This window comes from Triturus cristatus, chromosome 5_2, assembly GCF_964204655.1.
Source record: "Triturus cristatus chromosome 5_2, aTriCri1.1, whole genome shotgun sequence".
NCBI lineage: Eukaryota > Metazoa > Chordata > Amphibia > Caudata > Salamandridae > Triturus > Triturus cristatus.
In genome coordinates, this window is record NC_140588.1 from 906,651,877 (window position 1) to 906,671,894 (window position 20,018).

General features: G+C 47.2%; 1 protein-coding gene across 1 annotated transcript in view; it reads left to right on the forward strand.

The window, feature by feature from the left end:
- Positions 1-20,018, forward strand: part of AKAP14 (A-kinase anchoring protein 14) — a 145,012-nt gene that overhangs the window by 32,511 nt on the left and 92,483 nt on the right. The window lies entirely within an intron of this gene.

The window sequence follows — 20,018 nt, forward strand, 5'->3', positions numbered from 1 at the left end:
TCAAGAATTAGCACTTTTAGATATTTAGCACTTAGCACCAAATATAAAATTACTGTAGCACAAAAATAACATATATATAGCACACAACCAGTACTTACTGGTAACAAGAAAGTACCACCTACGTAACCCTAACCACCTTAGGAGACTATCACGCAGGGACTCAGAACCTCCCTGGTACCACCGGTACCAGGGAACACAACCACCTAAGTATCACAATACCTGTAGGGGAAAACACACATTACACATGATGCATAAAACATTCAGAGGTGCAGAACATGGCACATGACGCATAAACTCATTCAGAGGTGCCGGGCAGGTGAACACATGACGCATAAAACATTCAGCGGTGTTCTGAAAGAAAACACATGATGCAGAAACTACATTCAGCGGTGTCATAAAAGGAAACACATGATGCATAAAACATTCAGAGGTGCTAGGAAAGAACATTAGCGAGAAACTCTCATGAGCCACCACCTGTGGCAGTCCCTAGGCCAACTGGCCTTGTCAGGGCTAAGACGCCCTGTGTCCGGTAAAGCTGCGCCAGCTGCGCAGACCAAAACGAGAAATGTCCCCCACCTAAACGTGGCAGCTGCCCACTAAGTGCTGGGCAGCTGTGAAACGAACTCAGGCACCGGCGTGCCTCTGGGGCCCCCTCTAGGGCTCTGTCCATACAAAATGCCCCCTAGAGCCTTCGTGGCTCTGCACAAACAATGCCCCACAACGTTGGAGCCTCACGGGGCTCGGGAGAATAATGCCCCTGTCTGTTGGAGCGTGCACTGCGCTCTAAACAAATACTTGGCCAATCGTGGGAGCCTCACGGGGCTCGACAAAACACTGCCACCACGTTGGAGCCACACGGGGCTCTATGAAAACTGCCCCCGCACCCCCAGCACAGGCGCGGAGTCCCCCAGCCCTTTGTACTCACCGGGCTGCTCTCCGGGGACTCCCGCGTCGTCTCCTCTCTCGGCGGACGATGGACGCCGAGGCTTCTTTGCAACGCGGAGGGGCAGGCACCGACAATGTGCCTCGCGCCCCCTCCGCACCAGCTCCGGCCGCACTTCTCCTCTCTCTGCTCCGGGAAGCGTGGGGTAGGCTCCCGTCCGCTTCCCTCTACCAACGTACGGCCTCTTTGTCCCGCCCTCCACCAGGCGTGACCTCTTTCCGCTTCCGGGTCGCTGCAGGCAGCGCGGCGGCCCGGCTTCTCGACGGCAGTACGGGGTAGGCTCCCGCAACGTAGTCAGGCAAATAAGCGGGGTGGGCACCCGCCAGCACACCGAGCAGCGGGGTAGGCATCCGCTCGGTTGATAACAATGCCGGGTGGGCACCGGCCTCCAGAACCAAAGCGCACACAGCGCTAGGAAGCAAAACAGCGCGCCCAGCGCTACACAGTCCAAGGAGCGCTCCCAGGCGCTGTAAATCAAAAAGGTCCAGTAATAAAGTCCTTCAAGAGCAGGGGGGCAAAGGCTGGGCCCAAAGCCATCACAAAGGGCCCTCCAGCAGGGAGGCAGTCCCCAGTGGCGGTCTCTCCTGGCGCCCAGCAGCAGCAGGCCCCCTCCAGATGATCCTGCAAGAGAACACCCCATGTAAGGGGACACAGCCCCTTTTTATACAGTAAAAGTCTTTGTCTGAAGGTGCAGGGAAGGGGCGAACCAGTTACATCTGGTTCCTGAGCACTTTGTTTTGCTCAGCCCCTCTCCCTATTCACTGGCAGGCCAGGGTCATCAGACGCACCACAGGGGCCGGAGCCAGCAGTGTGTGGGGAAAGCCCTGTCCTATTCAGGACCCAGGTATACTCCTCCCCAGCCATCAGTATGCTAAACTCCCATTCACCACTGGGTGACTCCTCCTGACTCTGGGGATTTCCCTAGTCCGTCACATGACCTCCACCAGCCAATCGCCGGACAAGCCACACATTTCATACTGCACACTGAAGTGCCCACTTCTAGAAGTGGCACTTCCACACTAGGTACATGCACGCCGCACACATCATCGCGCAGCATTCACTCACACGAGTCCGCACATACCAGACTCGGGCCTGCACACCCCACGCATCAGGAACTACCAGGACACATACATTCCCCCATGCATTCCTATGGGAGGGCAGGCCAACCTCAACACACGCACGCACTTTACCCTGGGACACAGCGGTAAAGTGCGCAGAAACCAAAAATCATTACACCAAGTCACCCATAAAAAGCAAAACGTTTCGGGGGTGAACCTGCCAGAAGTGCCGGGTCCAGCACAACCCCCTTCCAGCCAAAACACAGGGTAGACCAATCACCACCGTGAAGGTCTTTCCTGCTTTGGGCGACAAAACACGGACGCAGGCCCGCAACGGCAGGGACACTCTCCGGTTTTACGCCACTCTAAACCCATGGAATTCTTTCTAAAAGAACTCGGCGGACCAACTGGGCTACCCCACTGGTACTTCTTAGTTGTCCGCGGCCAGGACCAGGCCCTAGGCCACCTAGGCGCCACTGGTCCTTGCCTAACCACAGAGTGGGGGGTAGTAACCCCTGGCACGTAGTGACCATTTTCCACTCTTCCTCTCATCAGGGCGGTTCTAAACATCCACTGATCTTCCAGCCCAGGGTCTGAACCCTCAAGCTGACCAACAGTCACGGGCGAGGCTCTCCTCCCCCTACCTCTCCTTCTAGGGTTCCGTCCTCTCCTCCTCTGAGAGGCACCCTCAGAAATCAACTTTCCCACCAGCTCCGGACCTCTCCCTGAGAACTGGTCTCCCAACCTAGGGTTTAACCCCTCAGGTTGCACCGGGGTCAGAGGTGGGCTATCCCACCGTCTGCACCCCCTTCCTGAGTCCTGCTCCCTACCAACTGCGGTGGTACCTCCGGAAGAAGAGCCGGTCAGGACACTGGTTACAGTCGTCCTACCCTGCAGGTCAGGCTGATCCTGAACCTGGCCTCCCAACCTCTGGTCTAGAACCTTTGGTGGAGTACTTGCCTGGCACTCCAGGACTTCTGGGGACTCACACAGTATCCCCCCAAGAGTAACATATGCCTCATATGTTGCATGACAGTCTGCCTGGCGCAGATCTCCCGCCCCCTGTCCACCTGACAGTGCGCGAAGATCCCCCAGGCCAGACGTGTAGTCACCAGGGTCACCTCTAGGAGACCCAGCCCTCCCGGCTGGTCCCTGACCCACTGGCTCCTCCACCGGGGAACACAGCCCCATGCCACTCCTCTCGCTGGACTTCTGTACCCTCCCTACTGGAGCGGTACTGCCTGACACCAGAACCACTGGAGCTCCATTTACAGAGACTCCAGGTTCTCCATACCCTAGGCGAGCTTCCTCAAGTGACCTAACAGGACAGCCTAGGCCCCCAACCTGGTGTTCCCTTAAGAAACCATCCAGGTTCTGAGACTGGGTTTCGGGCCTCTGGGGACTCAAAGTCACCCACTCACTCCTACTCCGCTGAGATAGGCCGTGAGCCCCTACACCCCTCTCACTACTCTGGGACCTAGCTGGGCTACTCTGAACCTCTACCCCCATCCAAGACGGGAAGATCCCTGAGCCACTGCTGTTGGAAGCACTCTCCCATACCTCATCAGAACCTTGGGCACCCTCCCAACGGTCTGCTTCCTCTGCCAGCTCCCATGTGCAAAAAGAGCCATACCTCAACAGGTGTTGGCGCAACCCGGAATAACAACTACCAAGCAGCTGCTCCTTGATAACCAGAGCATACAGTCCGTCAAAAGCCCGTTTCGTGTGTACCCTTAACCAATCGTCCAGTGCATCCTCACACTCACCCACAAACGTGTTCCAAGACTGGTGAGGCAGTTTCTTACTGCCCCTGAACTTCAACCTACATTCCTCCTCTTGGAAAACAGGTACCAGACTCTGGGAATGGGGAATGGGACTCTCTGCACTGGGCTCTCTATCGCTGCCCCCACTGGACTCCACCCTCCCTGGGGAATCCAGAAAACCAATGCGCTCAGTGGACAACTTACCCTCTAGAGCTACTTTCTCCCTGGCGAAGGCCCTCTCAGCCTCCGCCATCCTCTCCTCCGCTAAGACCCTCTCGGTCTCACACTTTTTCTTCTCCACCCCCAGCTGCGCCATCGCCCTGGCATGCTCTAACCTGAGCTTCTCCATGGCCAGCTGATGCTCCCTCTCTTCCCTCCTATCTATCCACTCCTCTGGGGACAGGTAAAGGGATGGGGTGCTGCTCCTGACACTGGACCCAGCAAGGGACTCCCTATCTATGGGGCCTTCACTTTCTACTGGCGTCCCTGTCAGGTAACCTTCCTCCTCCTCTGAATCTTCAGGGCTCCCCACAGACCCACCACCCTCTCGGCGTGCGGCCCGGGCCCTATCTTCCTCGCTGCGCTCTCGCTCCCACTCATCCTTTTGCCAAAGGATCAGGTTGTCCCTCAGTTTGGACTGGGTATCTGACTCACCCACCTCTATGTCTCTCTCTTCACAGAACCTTACCAACTCCAACCTACTGTATCTAAACAGACCACAGAAATTAAAAGCAGGCTCCATTTTGGCGGACGTTCCTGAGAAGAGTTTAACACAAGGAACCTGAGTGTCTGAGCTAGCACAGGGGTACATAATTTACAAAGGACACCTTTATGAGAGGAAATAATGGAACTCAAAAACAATAATCCCTAAAATGTGATTATCTAATGCAGAGTTTTGTGGTGTAGCCAGTCGCTGCCGCGGTACAGCGCAAACGCAAGTCCAAATCCCACCGCTGATCACCAATGTTAGAACTGGCGATTTCTGGTTGGCTAGGGCTTGCGCCAAAGCCAGGCAGAAACCACCACTCTAGTCAGGGCAAGGAAGTTACACGCCAAAGATAACCCCTGCTCACCCCCTTGGTAGCTTGGCACGAGCAGTCAGGCTTATCTCTGAGGCAATGTGTAAAGCGTTTGCGCGCGCTCCCAGCAACAACACCCAAGGCCCACCACAAAGGAAACTCCACACAAGGTATTCTATAAAAATAACCTTTGTATTATAATAAAACACATTAGATAAAAACACACACTTTACAATGTGCCAACAGGCACGGGCAGAATTTACAAGGGATTATATATACAGGGGACAGGGCCACATGGACCACTGTCAAGAATTAGCACTTTTAGATATTTAGCACTTAGCACCAAATATAAAATTACTGTAGCACAAAAATAACATATATATAGCACACAACCAGTACTTACTGGTAACAAGAAAGTACCACCTACGCAACCCTAACCACCTTAGGAGACTATCACGCAGGGACTCAGAACCTCCCTGGTACCACCGGTACCAGGGGAACACAACCACCTAAGTATCACAATACCTGTAGGGGAAAACACACATTACACATGATGCATAAAACATTCAGAGGTGCAGAACATGGCACATGACGCATAAACTCATTCAGAGATGCCGGGCAGGTGAACACATGACGCATAAAACATTCAGCGGTGTTCTGAAAGAAAACACATGATGCAGAAACTACATTCAGCGGTGTCATAAAAGGAAACACATGATGCATAAAACATTCAGAGGTGCTAGGAAAGAACATTAGCGAGAAACTCTCATGAGCCACCACCTGTGGCAGTCCCTAGGCCAACTGGCCTTGTCAGGGCTAAGACGCCCTGTGTCCGGTAAAGCTGCGCCAGCTGCGCAGACCAAAACGAGAAATGTCCCCCACCTAAACGTGGCAGCTGCCCACTAAGTGCTGGGCAGCTGTGAAACGAACTCAGGCACCGGCGTGCCTCTGGGGCCCCCTCTAGGGCTCTGTCCATACAAAATGCCCCCTAGAGCCTTCGTGGCTCTGCACAAACAATGCCCCACAACGTTGGAGCCTCACGGGGCTCGGGAGAATAATGCCCCTGTCTGTTGGAGCGTGCACTGCGCTCTAAACAAATACTTGGCCAATCGTGGGAGCCTCACGGGGCTCGACAAAACACTGCCACCACGTTGGAGCCACACGGGGCTCTATGAAAACTGCCCCCGCACCCCCAGCACAGGCGCGGAGTTCCCCAGCCCTTTGTACTCACCGGGCTGCTCTCCGGGGACTCCCGCGTCGTCTCCTCTCTCGGCGGACGATGGACGCCGAGGCTTCTTTGCAACGCGGAGGGGCAGGCACCGACAATGTGCCTCGCGCCCCCTCCGCACCAGCTCCGGCCGCACTTCTCCTCTCTCTGCTCCGGGAAGCGCGGGGTAGGCTCCCGTCCGCTTCCCTCTTCCAACGTACGGCCTCTTTGTCCCGCCCTCCACCAGGCGTGACCTCTTTCCGCTTCCGGGTCGCTGCAGGCAGCGCGGCGGCCCGGCTTCTCGACGGCAGTACGGGGTAGGCTCCCGCAACGTAGTCAGGCAAATAAGCGGGGTGGGCACCCGCCAGCACACCGAGCAGCGGGGTAGGCACCCGCTCGGTTGATAACAATGCCGGGTGGGCACCGGCCTCCAGAACCAAAGCGCACACAGCGCTAGGAAGCAAAACAGCGCGCCCAGCGCTACACAGTCCAAGGAGCGCTCCCAGGCGCTGTAAATCAAAAAGGTCCAGTAATAAAGTCCTTCAAGAGCAGGGGGGGCAAAGGCTGGGCCCAGAGCCAGCACAAAGGGCCCTCCAGCAGGGAGGCAGTCCCCAGTGGCGGTCTCTCCTGGCGCCCAGCAGCAGCAGGCCCCCTCCAGATGATCCTGCAAGAGAACACCCCATGTAAGGGGACACAGCCCCTTTTTATACAGTAAAAGTCTTTGTCTGAAGGTGCAGGGAAGGGGCGAACCAATTACATCTGGTTCCTGAGCACTTTGTTTTGCTCAGCCCCTCTCCCTATTCACTGGCAGGCCAGGGTCATCAGACGCACCACAGGGGCCGGAGCCAGCAGTGTGTGGGGAAAGCCCTGTCCTATTCAGGACCCAGGTATACTCCTCCCCAGCCATCAGTATGCTAAACTCCCATTCACCACTGGGTGACTCCTCCTGACTCTGGGGATTTCCCTAGTCCATCACATGACCTCCACCAGCCAATCGCCAGACAAGCCACACATTTCATACTGCACACTGAAGTGCCCACTTCTAGAAGTGGCACTTCCACACTAGGTACATGCACGCCGCACACATCATCGCGCAGCATTCACTCACACGAGTCCGCACATACCAGACTCGGGCCTGCACACCCCACGCATCAGGAACTACCAGGACACATACATTCCCCCATGCATTCCTATGGGAGGGCAGGCCAACCTCAACACACGCACGCACTTTACCCTGGGACACAGCGGTAAAGTGCGCAGAAACCAAAAATCATTACACCAAGTCACCCATAAAAAGCAAAAAGTTTCGGGGGTGAACCTGCCAGAAGGGCCGGGTCCAACAATAATGTTTCCCAGAGCTCAACGTTTTCTCTCTGATTTTCGCCATGTGGACAGGTACATGATGGGAGACTTTCCAATGTACTTCTAGGGTAATTGAGACCTGGTAGATTGGGTAACTCCAGTTATATACAGTGCTTCGAAACAGTGTACACATGAACATTCCGCTACATATACAAACCGGTTTTAATGATAGGTCACTGGTGCTCACGGCTGTTCTCCGCAGAAAGTAAAACAATGACAACGAAAAATATTAGGCCTTCAGAGACAGCTTTTGTTGCGAAGCTGTGCTACTGTAACAAACGTCAGAGAATTGTAAAGGTAGCACGCTATTTGGGCTGACATAGAGCTACACTCAGTTTACCCCCATTGGAAGGATGGAAGGCTGAGTCGGCCCTATCGTATTCGAACCCATTAACTAGAGACTGATGCTTGAATCAAAAGTTCAACTCACTGAGCCATGCATTGGTTTCTGATCATTTCTACAGGCATGAGATAACAAGTGCACACGGTTTACAACATTAGAGTTTGAAGTCGTGATTGTGCCTCGTTCAGACATGTTCAGAACAGGTAAACATTAGGCCTGGGCGGTGAACTCCGCTCCGTTCGCGGAGTTTACGGAATTCTGAAATACACATGGAACTGAGTTTTTCCTCGCTCACCAACGTTAAGTTGGTGAGCACGTAAAATCCAACGCTAGACCACCTCCCAGCGAGATTTCCCATCGTGGGCGGTAGCGGATGGTCACTACCCATCACACTGAAAAACTTCTGTTCGCATTGAGGAAGCTGTCGCTCGAGTAGAACTTCTACTTAAGCGGCAGGCTGCTGATTTTACAGATTGGGACAGACACCCGGTGCTAGAAATCAGCCCGGATCTCCACGCAGCGTGGCACAGTGTTTTTTATCACTTCACAGAGGTCTGCATAGCGGAACTCCGCCCAATCCTAGTAAACATCCTTGATCATACAAATAAATCTGAACACATCGATTTTACATCGCGTGGCATATGTGACCATGCACACCCTTCTTCCAGATGTCCCTTTTGAGACAGCGATTCAGATCCTTGAAGTTTCCTACAGAAAAATAAAGAAACTCAGTTTGGGTTAGAAAATACAGTTGACACAAACTCTGTAGGACTCTTGTTCGCTGATGCAAAATGTGTTTTTGTTTTGGTGTGCATATGATTAATATGGTAATGGTTAGTTGAAAAAAAACTTTTCAATTCTTGCTGTATGGCAGAAGGCAATATACATTATCAAATAAACGTTGTTGTAAATCAGTTCTGAGGATTCTGTTTTTGGGGTGGGGATATAGACTTAATTCAGGTTGCATGAACACATGAAGTACACACTCAACCGTGAAATATAAGAGCATGCCCAGCTGTGAGAGGGATTGAAAAAGGGTAACACAGCTGAAATAAATTCAGACAAAAATGGTTCAGCACTCAATTAAACATATCAGCGTTTTATATATGGACATTAGTGACCAAAGTCCATCACACAGAAACAAAGTTATGTCTCCCCAAATGAAACACGTTGTTAGTTGTCTTTGCTGGATAGATAAGTTCCTCTTTATTCTTTTATTCTTTTATTCTGTTATTCAATAGAAATTCCTTAAAATTACAGCACACAGTTGACAGCTGGCGCATTTCGTCCCTCATGGGACTTCTTCAGGGGTAAAATATACACAAAAACAAGACCATGTCTCTTACTTGCTAAGGTATGCTAGATTAATCAGGCAATATAGTGCCTTTTAGACCATTCTTCATTTTTTATATTTAGTCTCCTCCCTCATAACGTTTGGCCTCTTTTCTCAATTAAGTGGCATTTCACATATGTGTTGGGTCCTTGTTAATTTTTCTTGATCGTTGAAAAACATTTTGTGGATCAATTACCTTTTGCCAATTTCCTCCCTTAAAGAATGTTAATATGTACATATTTGTATTATGAAGTCTTAATAAGCATAAACCGTTTTCGTATATCACTGTGAATAGGCTATCTTCCCAAATTTCAAATGATTGAAAGTTTGTTAGCCTCAGTACAAAACAGATTGATATAAAAAAAATGTATGGAGAGCATTCCATATCAAGTCTGGTTCAATGTGTATTGTAATATATTGTTCTTAACATTAATATAGATTGTAAATAGGTCTTGTTTTATTGTATATTTTAGCCCTGAAGAAGTCCCAAGAGGGACGAAGTGCGTCAGCTGTCAATTGTGTGCTGTGATTTTAAGGAATTTCTATTGAATAAAAGAATAAAGACGAACTTATCTCTCCAGCAAAGTCGACTAACAATATGTTTCATTTGGGAAGACATAACTTTGTTTGTGTGATGGACTATGGACACTAATATCCATATATATAATGCCGATTTGTTTAATTAAGTGCTGAGCCATTTTTGTCTAAATTTGTGTGGGGAAGGTTTTTTCTCCATTCTTTTGGGGGCGTATGAGGGTCACGTCTCCGGCTCATTGCACCAAGCTTTAAATTTACGGTTATAGCCATGACACCTCAAAAGACTGGTGCAGGGTTCTGTTGCCCTGACCTTTTTCTGTGCTTTTGTACAGCTGACATAAAGTAAAACTTTTTAATATATATGGAAAAGTACAAAAGTAGACAATGTATGTAGCAAGCGCGGCTATAGGCAAACTTACTTTTGGGACTCATTAGCCATGTCTGGGTCTCTTCTTGAAACTACAACAGCTGTCATCCTCACAGCTGGACAAATGGCTTTTCAAACCAGTCAGGTCATCAGGGTGTCCACAATGACTGTGTATGAAGCCAATTCACACATAATGGTAATCAATGGAGATTATTTGAATCTTTGTTGTTCATCGTGAAAATCTGGCTGGATTCTGCTATTGATCGACTCAATGCCCAGCCACAAAGATGACAGATACATTTTTGCAAGACACATGCCAAATAAGAATGGATGATGATCCAATGTAGTACTTGTTCTTCAAGAGGTTTTTGTGGCCATCATCAATTGTCCCCATGGCCACGAGAAGTCAGATCTGGTGAGTAGGACCTTTTGATTTGCCAATCCTTTTTTTATTGGTATTCCCACATACTGAGACACACACACATACAGACACACAAACACACACACATATTTTTTTTTACCTACTGGCGGTCACCAGTAGGTGGTTATAGTTAGGACCATGTTTCCATTTAAAAAGCGTTTGACTTGCCTATATCTTTCGTGCCGCTTAATGAATCTTCACAAACATTTCCCAGAAAAGTGTCATAGTGAGTCTTGTTGTGCATGGAAAGTTTCGGGGTGATCCGTCAAGCGGGTGCTGAGAAAAAGGGTGGGTCAAAAAGCGTGTATTTCCATGATTAATTCCCATAGGGATTTTGAACACGACTACAGCCCAAACCGCTGGACGGAATTACTCCAGTATTGGCAGAAAGCCAGCTCTTGGTCTAGAAAGAGTGTATTTGATGTAAATGCGTTCAGTAGTTTTGGAGAAATTTAATAAAAAATGTATATCTAGGGACGCGTATCCTCCGAGGATCCAACAGTCCTTTTGCTCAAAACTGATTGGCTGCCAACACTTCAAGCAGGAAGTGTTGGCAGCCATCTTGGGACTCAGCTTAAGCCAAGTCGCAAATAAAAGTTTTAAAAAAGAGAAGTGTCCGGGTAGGAATACCTGACCCCCTAGGCCTCTCGGGGGTCCTCCAGGGACCCAGCCTTGGCCAAAAAGCTTTCTTTTAGGCATGAGTTGCGCTGGTTCCGCGGCATCCACCGGAAAATCTAAATAAAAAGAAACTTGAGCTCTCATGCTTCTCTACTAATTAGCCCCGGGTGGGCCAGGTCCCGGGGGTATACGGCCTGACACAAAATTAAAGGAGGGAAGCACACAGAGCCCCCTTCTTGGGCATTTGCTTGCCCGGGGACCACCATCACCTCACCGGTGCTTATGTTTTTTAACGGGGGGCCGCATGAACCCCCACAGGCCCTGAGAACCACCGTCTCCCCAGAGCCAAATTCAATTTTTAAAATAGGAAGGGGACTGCGTGGTCCCCATCCCAGGCCGTCCTCAGCCCCAGGGACTGCCACCTCCTTGGGGGAAGCCCTACTAAATTAAAGGAGGGGGGCCGTGTGGCCCCCCCTCATGAAGTCAAAAATTGCCCTGGGGCCTGCCACCACCCTGGGCTGGTTCCTGCTATGTCCCGGGGTACCCAACAGAGCTGTTATCTGGGTCTTGACTGGAGCTCTAATTGCTCCAGCCAAGGCACAGCAAATACTCAGCTTCCAGCAAGCAAGAGCAGAGAAGTGCTGTCAAGCGAGCAAGGAAACAGATGAAAGGATTGCTTTCACACACAGGGGGCTGCATATTTAGCAGCTCCCTGTATGTGAAAGCAAAGCTGGCTCCTACAGGAGATGCAGAGCCGGCAGGGAACGTTGGGATCTTGAGGCTCCCCTGTGGTCCCATAGCACACTGGGTGCTCTGGGGCACCCAGAATGAATGGCCTGGCTCTGGGGGATGGGGTCTGGGCCAAATTTGGCCGGGAAGAGAGGCCACCTGACCCCCTCCCCAGTTCAAATAAGGCAGGGCCTGGGGGATTGGGTCCCCTGGGACGAATTAGCCCAGGGAGGAGGGCCGCGCTGCCCCCTCCCTTATTTGTTAATGGCCGGGCCCCGGAGAATGGGGTCACTGTGGCCAAAATCAGCCACGGGAGGGGAGCAGTCCCATATTTAAAATAGAAAAGTTAAAAGGGCATGGGGTCCTGCAGGCCCCCTCCCTCATTTGTGCCAGAGCTGAAGCTCCACTTCTGTAAAGTACTAATCATCCTAACTTTGTGCGCAATGCCAAGGTAAAGCAAGTGTGTTTTCTGCGCATTTCCACCGTGAAAGTTTATCTGTAATCCGTGATGGAGGTGTTTGCATCCTTGCTTTTCTCGAGCGCAATATCTCACATAGTGTCTGTGCCAAAGGGGTTCTTTCTTGTCTGCTGCTGAGAATAGGGATCGTGTTCTAAACTTTTAAAAACCAGAAGTATGTAAACTTTCCTTTGACCCCGCCCCATATACATTAGCAGTATGCAACGTCTTCCCGCTCTTTTCCCAGGGTGATGGACAGCTTACTAAAAGGCCCCGGAGCTCGTTTCCCACCGATTTTGGAGATGGGGTTTTGATGCCTAGGAATGCAATTGCATCTTCACCAAAACAAAGAAGCACTTACTTCTGTAAAGTACAAATCTTCCAAGTGTATTTTCTCTGCAGTTCCACCTTGTAAATTTATCTGATGGAGACGCTCGAGGAACAATCGTATTGGCTAAGTTGCAGACACACAATTTCACTGGAGACATTTCGTCTGCGTCCTTTGCGCAGGTGTAGTGTAAGGGACGCACTATACATTTACCCAATGAGGTAGCACTTACTAATTAGCCAGAAGAAAGTACTCCACTTGGGTAGAGGTGTTGCACAAAACGGTGGCCTCTTCTTGGATCAATACGCAGGGCAGGTTTGATTCTGGCATGATGCTCATTTCATAGGTATGAAACCTTAATGGAAAGCACTTACAGATATAAACAAATCAGGTGCTTGAGTTGAAGCTCCACTTCTGTAAAGTACTAATCATTCTAACTTCTTGAGGATGCCCAAGGCAAAGCAAGTGTGTTTTCTCTGCATTTCCACCATGAATAGTTATCTGTAATCCATCATGGAGGTGTTTGCATCCTTGCTTTTTTTGCGCAATATCTCATGTAGTGACTGTAACGAGGGGGGTTCTTTCGTGTTAACTGCTGCTGAGAGCAGAGAACATGGTTCTCCCTTTTAAATGCCCTAAGTAATGCCCAAAATCCATAGCACCACTCACACACCCACTCACAGACACAAAGGCAATCATACACCAACTCACAGATCCACACAGGCACTCACAGACCCAGTCACAGACCCAGTCACAGACCCACAGAGGCACTCACACAACCCCTCACAGACCCACACAGGCACTCACACACCCACTCACAGACCTACACAGGCACTCACACACCCACTTACATACTCATAGACACTCACCCTCTAACTGACCCACACAGACACTCACACACCCACTCACAGACCCACACAGGCACTCCCACACTCACTCTCAAAGGTTACAGGTTACAGTTAGGAAATACAACTTAAAAAACCTTAGAAACTCACTGAAAAAACAAAGGTTACAGAGACGTTACAGTTAGAAAATAGAATATTAAAAAAACCTTGGGAATTCACTGAAAAAACAAAAGGTTACAGGGGTGTTATAGTTAGAAAATAGAACATTCAAAAATCTTACAAATTCACTGAAAAAAAACAAAGATTATGGGGCATTATAGTTAGGCTCAAATGTTACTTGTACAAAACCATAGAAATTCAGCAGTTATAGTTACCTGAGCTAACTATAACATACGCCTGGCTATGCACGGCTTATGACCTTAAATATTACATCACTCATGACATGGTCAGTGACATCACTGATGACATCTCAAATGACATCACTGATTACATCTTCCACAGATCCACTCACATACCTACTCACACCCCTAAGAACCTCTCATACACCCACTCACATACCCATTCACAGACCTATACAACTAACACACACTTACTCATCCATAGAGACACTAACACACAATCACTTACGATGCAGCTTCTCACACGGCCACTCACTTACCCATACAGCTACTAACAGCCACTCACGTACCCATACAGGTCACTCAGACACCCATTTACTCACTCACACAACCACTTACATACCCATGCACACATCCATTCAAGCACTCACACACCGACTCACTCACCTATACAGCACTGGCACAGACACTTATTGTGCAATACAGGCACTCACACACCCACTCCCTTACCCATACACCCACTCAAACAGCCACTCACTCACAAATACACCCACTTAAGCACCCAGTCCCTCACACATAGAGCCATTCACACAGCCACTCAGTCACCTATACAAGAACTCAAGTACCCACTCACCCACCCATAGTGCCACTCACAGAGTCATTCACCCACCTTTAGAGCCACCCATAGAGCCACTCACATAGCCACTCACACACTCATACAGTCACCAACACACCCACTCACTCACACACCCACTCACTCACCCATAGAGCCACTCACATAGCCATTCACCTACCCATACAGCCACCCATACACCTACTTACTCACCAATACAGCCACTCACTCACCCATATAGCTACTCACACACCCACTTATTCACCCATACAGGCACCCACAGACAATACAGTCACTCAGACAGCCACTCACACACCTATTCAGACAGTCACACAACTACTCAGATTACATATGATAGAAATAGTATCATTCAGTAGTACAGAAATAATAGTGATTTAAGTAGTGGAATGGCTTAGTATATAGCATTAAGTCTCAAAAACGTTTTTGAAACACTTGCACCAACTGGATGATGTCATCAGTGATATCAATGACCATGTAATGAGTGATGTAATATCTGAGGTCATAAACAGTGTGTTGCAGGGGCATAAGTTATAGTTAATTCAGGTTTCTATAACTTCTGAATTTCACTGGTTTTGCACAAGTGAAATCTGAGCCTAACTATACCATCCCTATAACCTCAGTTTTTTTCAGTGAATCAATCTCTCGCTCTCTCTCTCCTCTCTCTCTCTCTCTCTCTCTCTCTCTCTCTCTCTCTCTCTCTCTCTCTCTCTCTCTCTATATATATATATATATATATAGATATATATATATATATATATATATATATATATTCAATGAAGAAACCATAGGTTTCACACACGTTATAGTTACGAATTAGCATTTAAAAAACCTTGCAAATTCACTTAAAAAACCATAGGTTTCACACATGTTATAGTTAGCTGGACATTTCACTTGTAAAAAACCAATTAAATTTCCCCGTTATAGTTAGTGCAGGCAACTATAACTCACGCGACCGCAATCCTCTGCTGATCGACGTTTTGTGTCGAAACGCGTCACGAAGAATAAACTACTGCCGTTTATGTAATACCCGTGACTCCGAGTGTGCTTTCAACGTTTAAATTGGATTTATATATATATATATATGTATATATATATATATATATATATATATATATATATATATTATCTATTGGCGGTCGCCAGTAGATAGTTATAGTTAGGACCGTGTTTCCATAGGAAATCCGCAACATTCTATTTGAAATAACTTTTGCGTCGATTGACGAATCCTCGCGAACTTTTCAAAATAGGTGGGGCGCTCCGCTCCGCTCCTTCCCTGAAAGTCTCGGGGGGATTCGTCAAGCGGGGGCTGAGAAAAAGGGGGGGTCCCAAAATGCGTTTTCCCCATGCATTTTCCCATAGGACCTTTAGTCCGCGCTACAGCCCGAACGGCTGAACAGAAAACCTTGAAATTTGGCAGAGAGGTAGTCCTCAGGTCAGGGATGTGCCTTTTGCAGGTCTGGTGTAAATCTGTTCAGTTTTTTCTGAGAAAATAGCATTTAAAAGCATATATATATCTATAGGCGCGCACCGTGCGCGTACGGTAAGCGCACCCTGCCGTGCACGAGCGCAATTCTGATTGGTTGTTAGATCTTAGTAAACCTTCGAATCGGTCGAAACCAGGAAGTGTCGGCCGCCATTTTGTCTCTCGCAGTCCGAGGGAGGTGAAAAATAAAGGTGGAGAACATGAAAAGGGGGCAGGGTGGACAGTTCCTGACCCCCTAGCCATTGTCAGGGGGTCCCCAAAGGACCCTCAAGGGCCATAAATGTTTTTAATATTTGTACGAAAAATCGCGGAGTGCGCTTACCGTGGGCGCACGGTAGAACCGTGAAAATTACGCGAGCGGCGTAACGTGGGCGCGCGGTGCGCGAAGCGCACCGCGCGTGCCCACAGAGTACGCACGGTGCGCGAAGCGCACCGTGCACGCAAGGTACGCGCACGGTGAAAAACCTTTAAAAAAAAAATTAAATAATAAATACATAACTTAGCATTTAAAAAACCGTACAAATTCACTGAAAAAACCATAGGTTTCACACACGTTATAGTTAGGAATTAGCATTTAAAAAACCTTGCAAATTCACTGAAAAAACCATAGGTTTTACACATGTAAAAAACCAATGAAATTCCCCCGTTATAGTTAGTAAAGGGAACTATAACTCACGCGACCGCAATCCACTGCTGATGACGTCAGATATTACATCACTGATGACATATGTGCATTTTACTGATAAAAAACCAATGAAATTCCCCCGTTATAGTTACTGTAGGCAACTATAACTCACGCGACCGTAATCCTCTGCTGATGACATATGTGTCTTTATGAAAAAAAAATATTTGTAATATATGTATAGCTAAATTTTAATGGAAGAAGACATGGGCAAATAAGTGTCTAAATACAGTATTAGCATCACCAGAGGATTACGGTCGCGTGAGTTATAGTTGCCTACAGTAACTATAACGGGGGAATTTAATTGGTTTTTTATCAGTAAAATGTCCAGCTAACTATAACATGTGTGAAACCTATGGTTTTTTCAGTGAATATATATATATATATGAAGAACAACAATCCTGATTAAATCCAGTCCAACGGAAATCAGGTACGGACTACAGCGTGCGTGGATATAGAAGTGCTTTATTGTGGAAAATTCACAGCATGACACGTTTCGACCGGGTCTCCCGGGTCTTGATCACGTGACGTGCTTGAACCTGTAACAGTGTTATATAGTGACACAGTGATTACTTAGACCCTCCCTCTGGCAGGATAAAGCTAAACAAAATACTAGATGTATGCATACATTGATAATCAATTCAATATTTACAGATGGATGCAGCGACTACCAGCATAAATTGAACATGCAAAACAATATTGTTTTATACAAAAGCCAAGTGACTAAATGCAGCAGTGTACTATCAAAGCATAATAATATAATGGAAGAACTGTAATTAATTCGAAAACAGTTATCCATAGTTCAGCAGTTATCATATATGGGGAAGAAAATAGTGCATAATAGTTAAAGTGCTGGTGCTTAAAAAAGTGCTTATGTCAAAAGTTAAAACAGCTATTTACTTCATCATAGCTGAAAATGTAATACAAATACATGGATAGCCGTGCTATGCCTGTAAACATATAATCAGTTTATAAAAGTGCTTGTGCAAATATAAATAGAACATAGTGCAACAAAATTAATTCACAGCTAGCGGATAAATGGGGTACAGATTCAAAGATAATATCAGCTTAATGTGCAAGTAGGCAGTGCAAATAAGCAATTGTCAGACCTTACTGCTGACTAGTGCAGATATTGATACAGTACATGGGTAATTGGGGAATCATATACAGTTTTCTAAAACCGGTTAAAAAGCCAGGTAAAACCACGTAAAAACCAAGTAAAATCGATTGAAAATCATGTAAAACGAGGTAAAAACTGGGCTAAAAGAGGGCTAAAATCAACCGGATAACAAAACTGAGATATGCAAATCACCACAATTCATATTCAGAGGGAAACAGATGCAGAGCCATGTATACATTAGATTACAAGAAATTATGCAGATCCTCTCCCGTATTGAGACCATTTGGCATCTGTGTGTCAAGTTGTAAGATATATTGTGTTTCCAACTGACGCAATTTATTTTCTCTATTGCCTCCCCTTATTGACCTTGGTACTGCATCAATTACAAAATAGCTCAAGTCATTCAGGTTGTTGTTGTGAACAAGCTTGAAATGTCGAGCAACAGGGTAGCTGGGGTCAGAACTGACTTTTACGCGTATGTGTTGCAAAATGCGATTGAACACCTGCAGCTTAGTGCTGCCCACGTATTGTAAATGACAGGAACATTCAAGTATATACACCGCAAAATCCGTTCTGCAAGTGAACATCCCATTGATCTTGAAGGGAGTATGTTCAAATGCATTGGTGTATTCCTGTTTATTGACCCCAAATTTGCACGCTTGGCATGAGCTACACTTGTAAAATCCGGTACTATTAGGCAGCCAGTTGCTGGGAGCAAGTACCTCAGGGTTGGTTTTAACCAGTGTATCCCTAATTGAGGATGCCCTCTGCTTTATGCTAAAAGGTATGGATGTAACTGCTGTTTATATATATATACAGCAGTTACATCCATACCTTTTAACATAAAGCAAAAGATGGCCCGAGATGCTAGAGTTGCAATTCATTGTGTTTAGGTTGGTCAAAAAAAATCTCCATTTGTAGGGATTCGCAGATTGAGCTTCATAATGATTATTACTTAGGCAAGTCGCTATTTGTGACCCTCTGAGATTGTCTACGAACATAGGGAGCGTGTCTTGCAAGGAACAACAGGCCTCAATTACTGCGTTCACATTTCCAAACAGGAAACACATATTATTAGAGCAGCTTTTGTTCCTTTAAGGAAACAACACTGCTTTAAAAATAAACTGTTTTCTATTTAAGAAGGCATTGGGGGGAGCTCCGCCTGAGGATGCCCAGCAAAATTTCACAAGGAGAAGCAGACAGCTTTCTCTTAGTGAGTGAGTTACTACCTTTTTTGAGGAATTTGCTAACTCTTTGCTTTGTTTTTAAGACCACATATGCGGTTACAAACTACTGATACATCTCATTGCGAGTCTGAAATTGGAGGAGTCACAGCTTTTATGTGCCCATCCTAATTTGCGATTCAGAAGAGTCGCTGACCCCTTTTCTATTTTTTAAAAAGTAGTCAGTACATTGAGAAATTTAATTTTGCAACCGAAAGTCCTGTTATTTTTTGTAAATGTAGAGTTTGCGACTTCAAAATGCTTTCCTACATCTGGCCCTAGGTGTGTTAGTCCACTTGCTACAACTAAAATAAATCAAGCCCCAAAGTTCACTGATTTGCTTGGCGGAGGTCAAGCATAGGAAACTAAGGGGGATATTTACAATAAAATATCGGAGTGCGGTGTTACGCCAAAATTGATAATGCCGCACTCTGACATTTTTAAAATGCATGGATATTTACAAAAATATGGAATATGGCGCATCCCTGTGTTTCCCTTAGTGCTGGCACTAATAAAGCTGCCCAGCGCCAGCGCAGGCACCACTGCACCATATTGCACTGGTGCCCGCACTGCAGGGACTATTGTTTATATGCAGGAAGGGACACCTTCCTGCACATAAACAATCTTGAAAGGCGATTTGCTCTGCAAAATGCAGCACACATGGAAAGAGCAAAAAAGCAGGAGTAATTTATAAATTCTCCTCGTATCGCCATTCTTAGACAAGGTATTACCTGGTCTTAGTTTTTGGTGCTACCCCAACCTTGTAAATATGGGGCAGTGTCAAGAAGCAATGGGTGTTGCGACAGAACGTCCACCACAACACACATTGCACACCTCTAACCTGAAATCATCTGGTAACCCAAAGGCAGTCTAAACTTGGGATCCGTCCCGTTGAACAGAAGACATTTTCTAGAGCTGTGTTACCCATTTAGAAAACACTGCTGCTTTATGCCCCCAAACTTCTCTTCACTTTATAGTGAGTAACAGATTTTTTAGTAAACATTTCTAAAATGATTTCCTCAATTGTTTATGTTTCACTCTTTTGACAAGCTTTTATAGAAAAACCTCTTCTCACTTATATATTAGAAATGTAGAATTAAAGGTAGTGTGAATTAATTGGCTTGTTATAAGTGTGCCTTCCGTTACTGAATCCGTGGTTTTGCCTGGGCTGCTGTTTTCAGTGCGCACACAAACATGGCGCCCGTGCA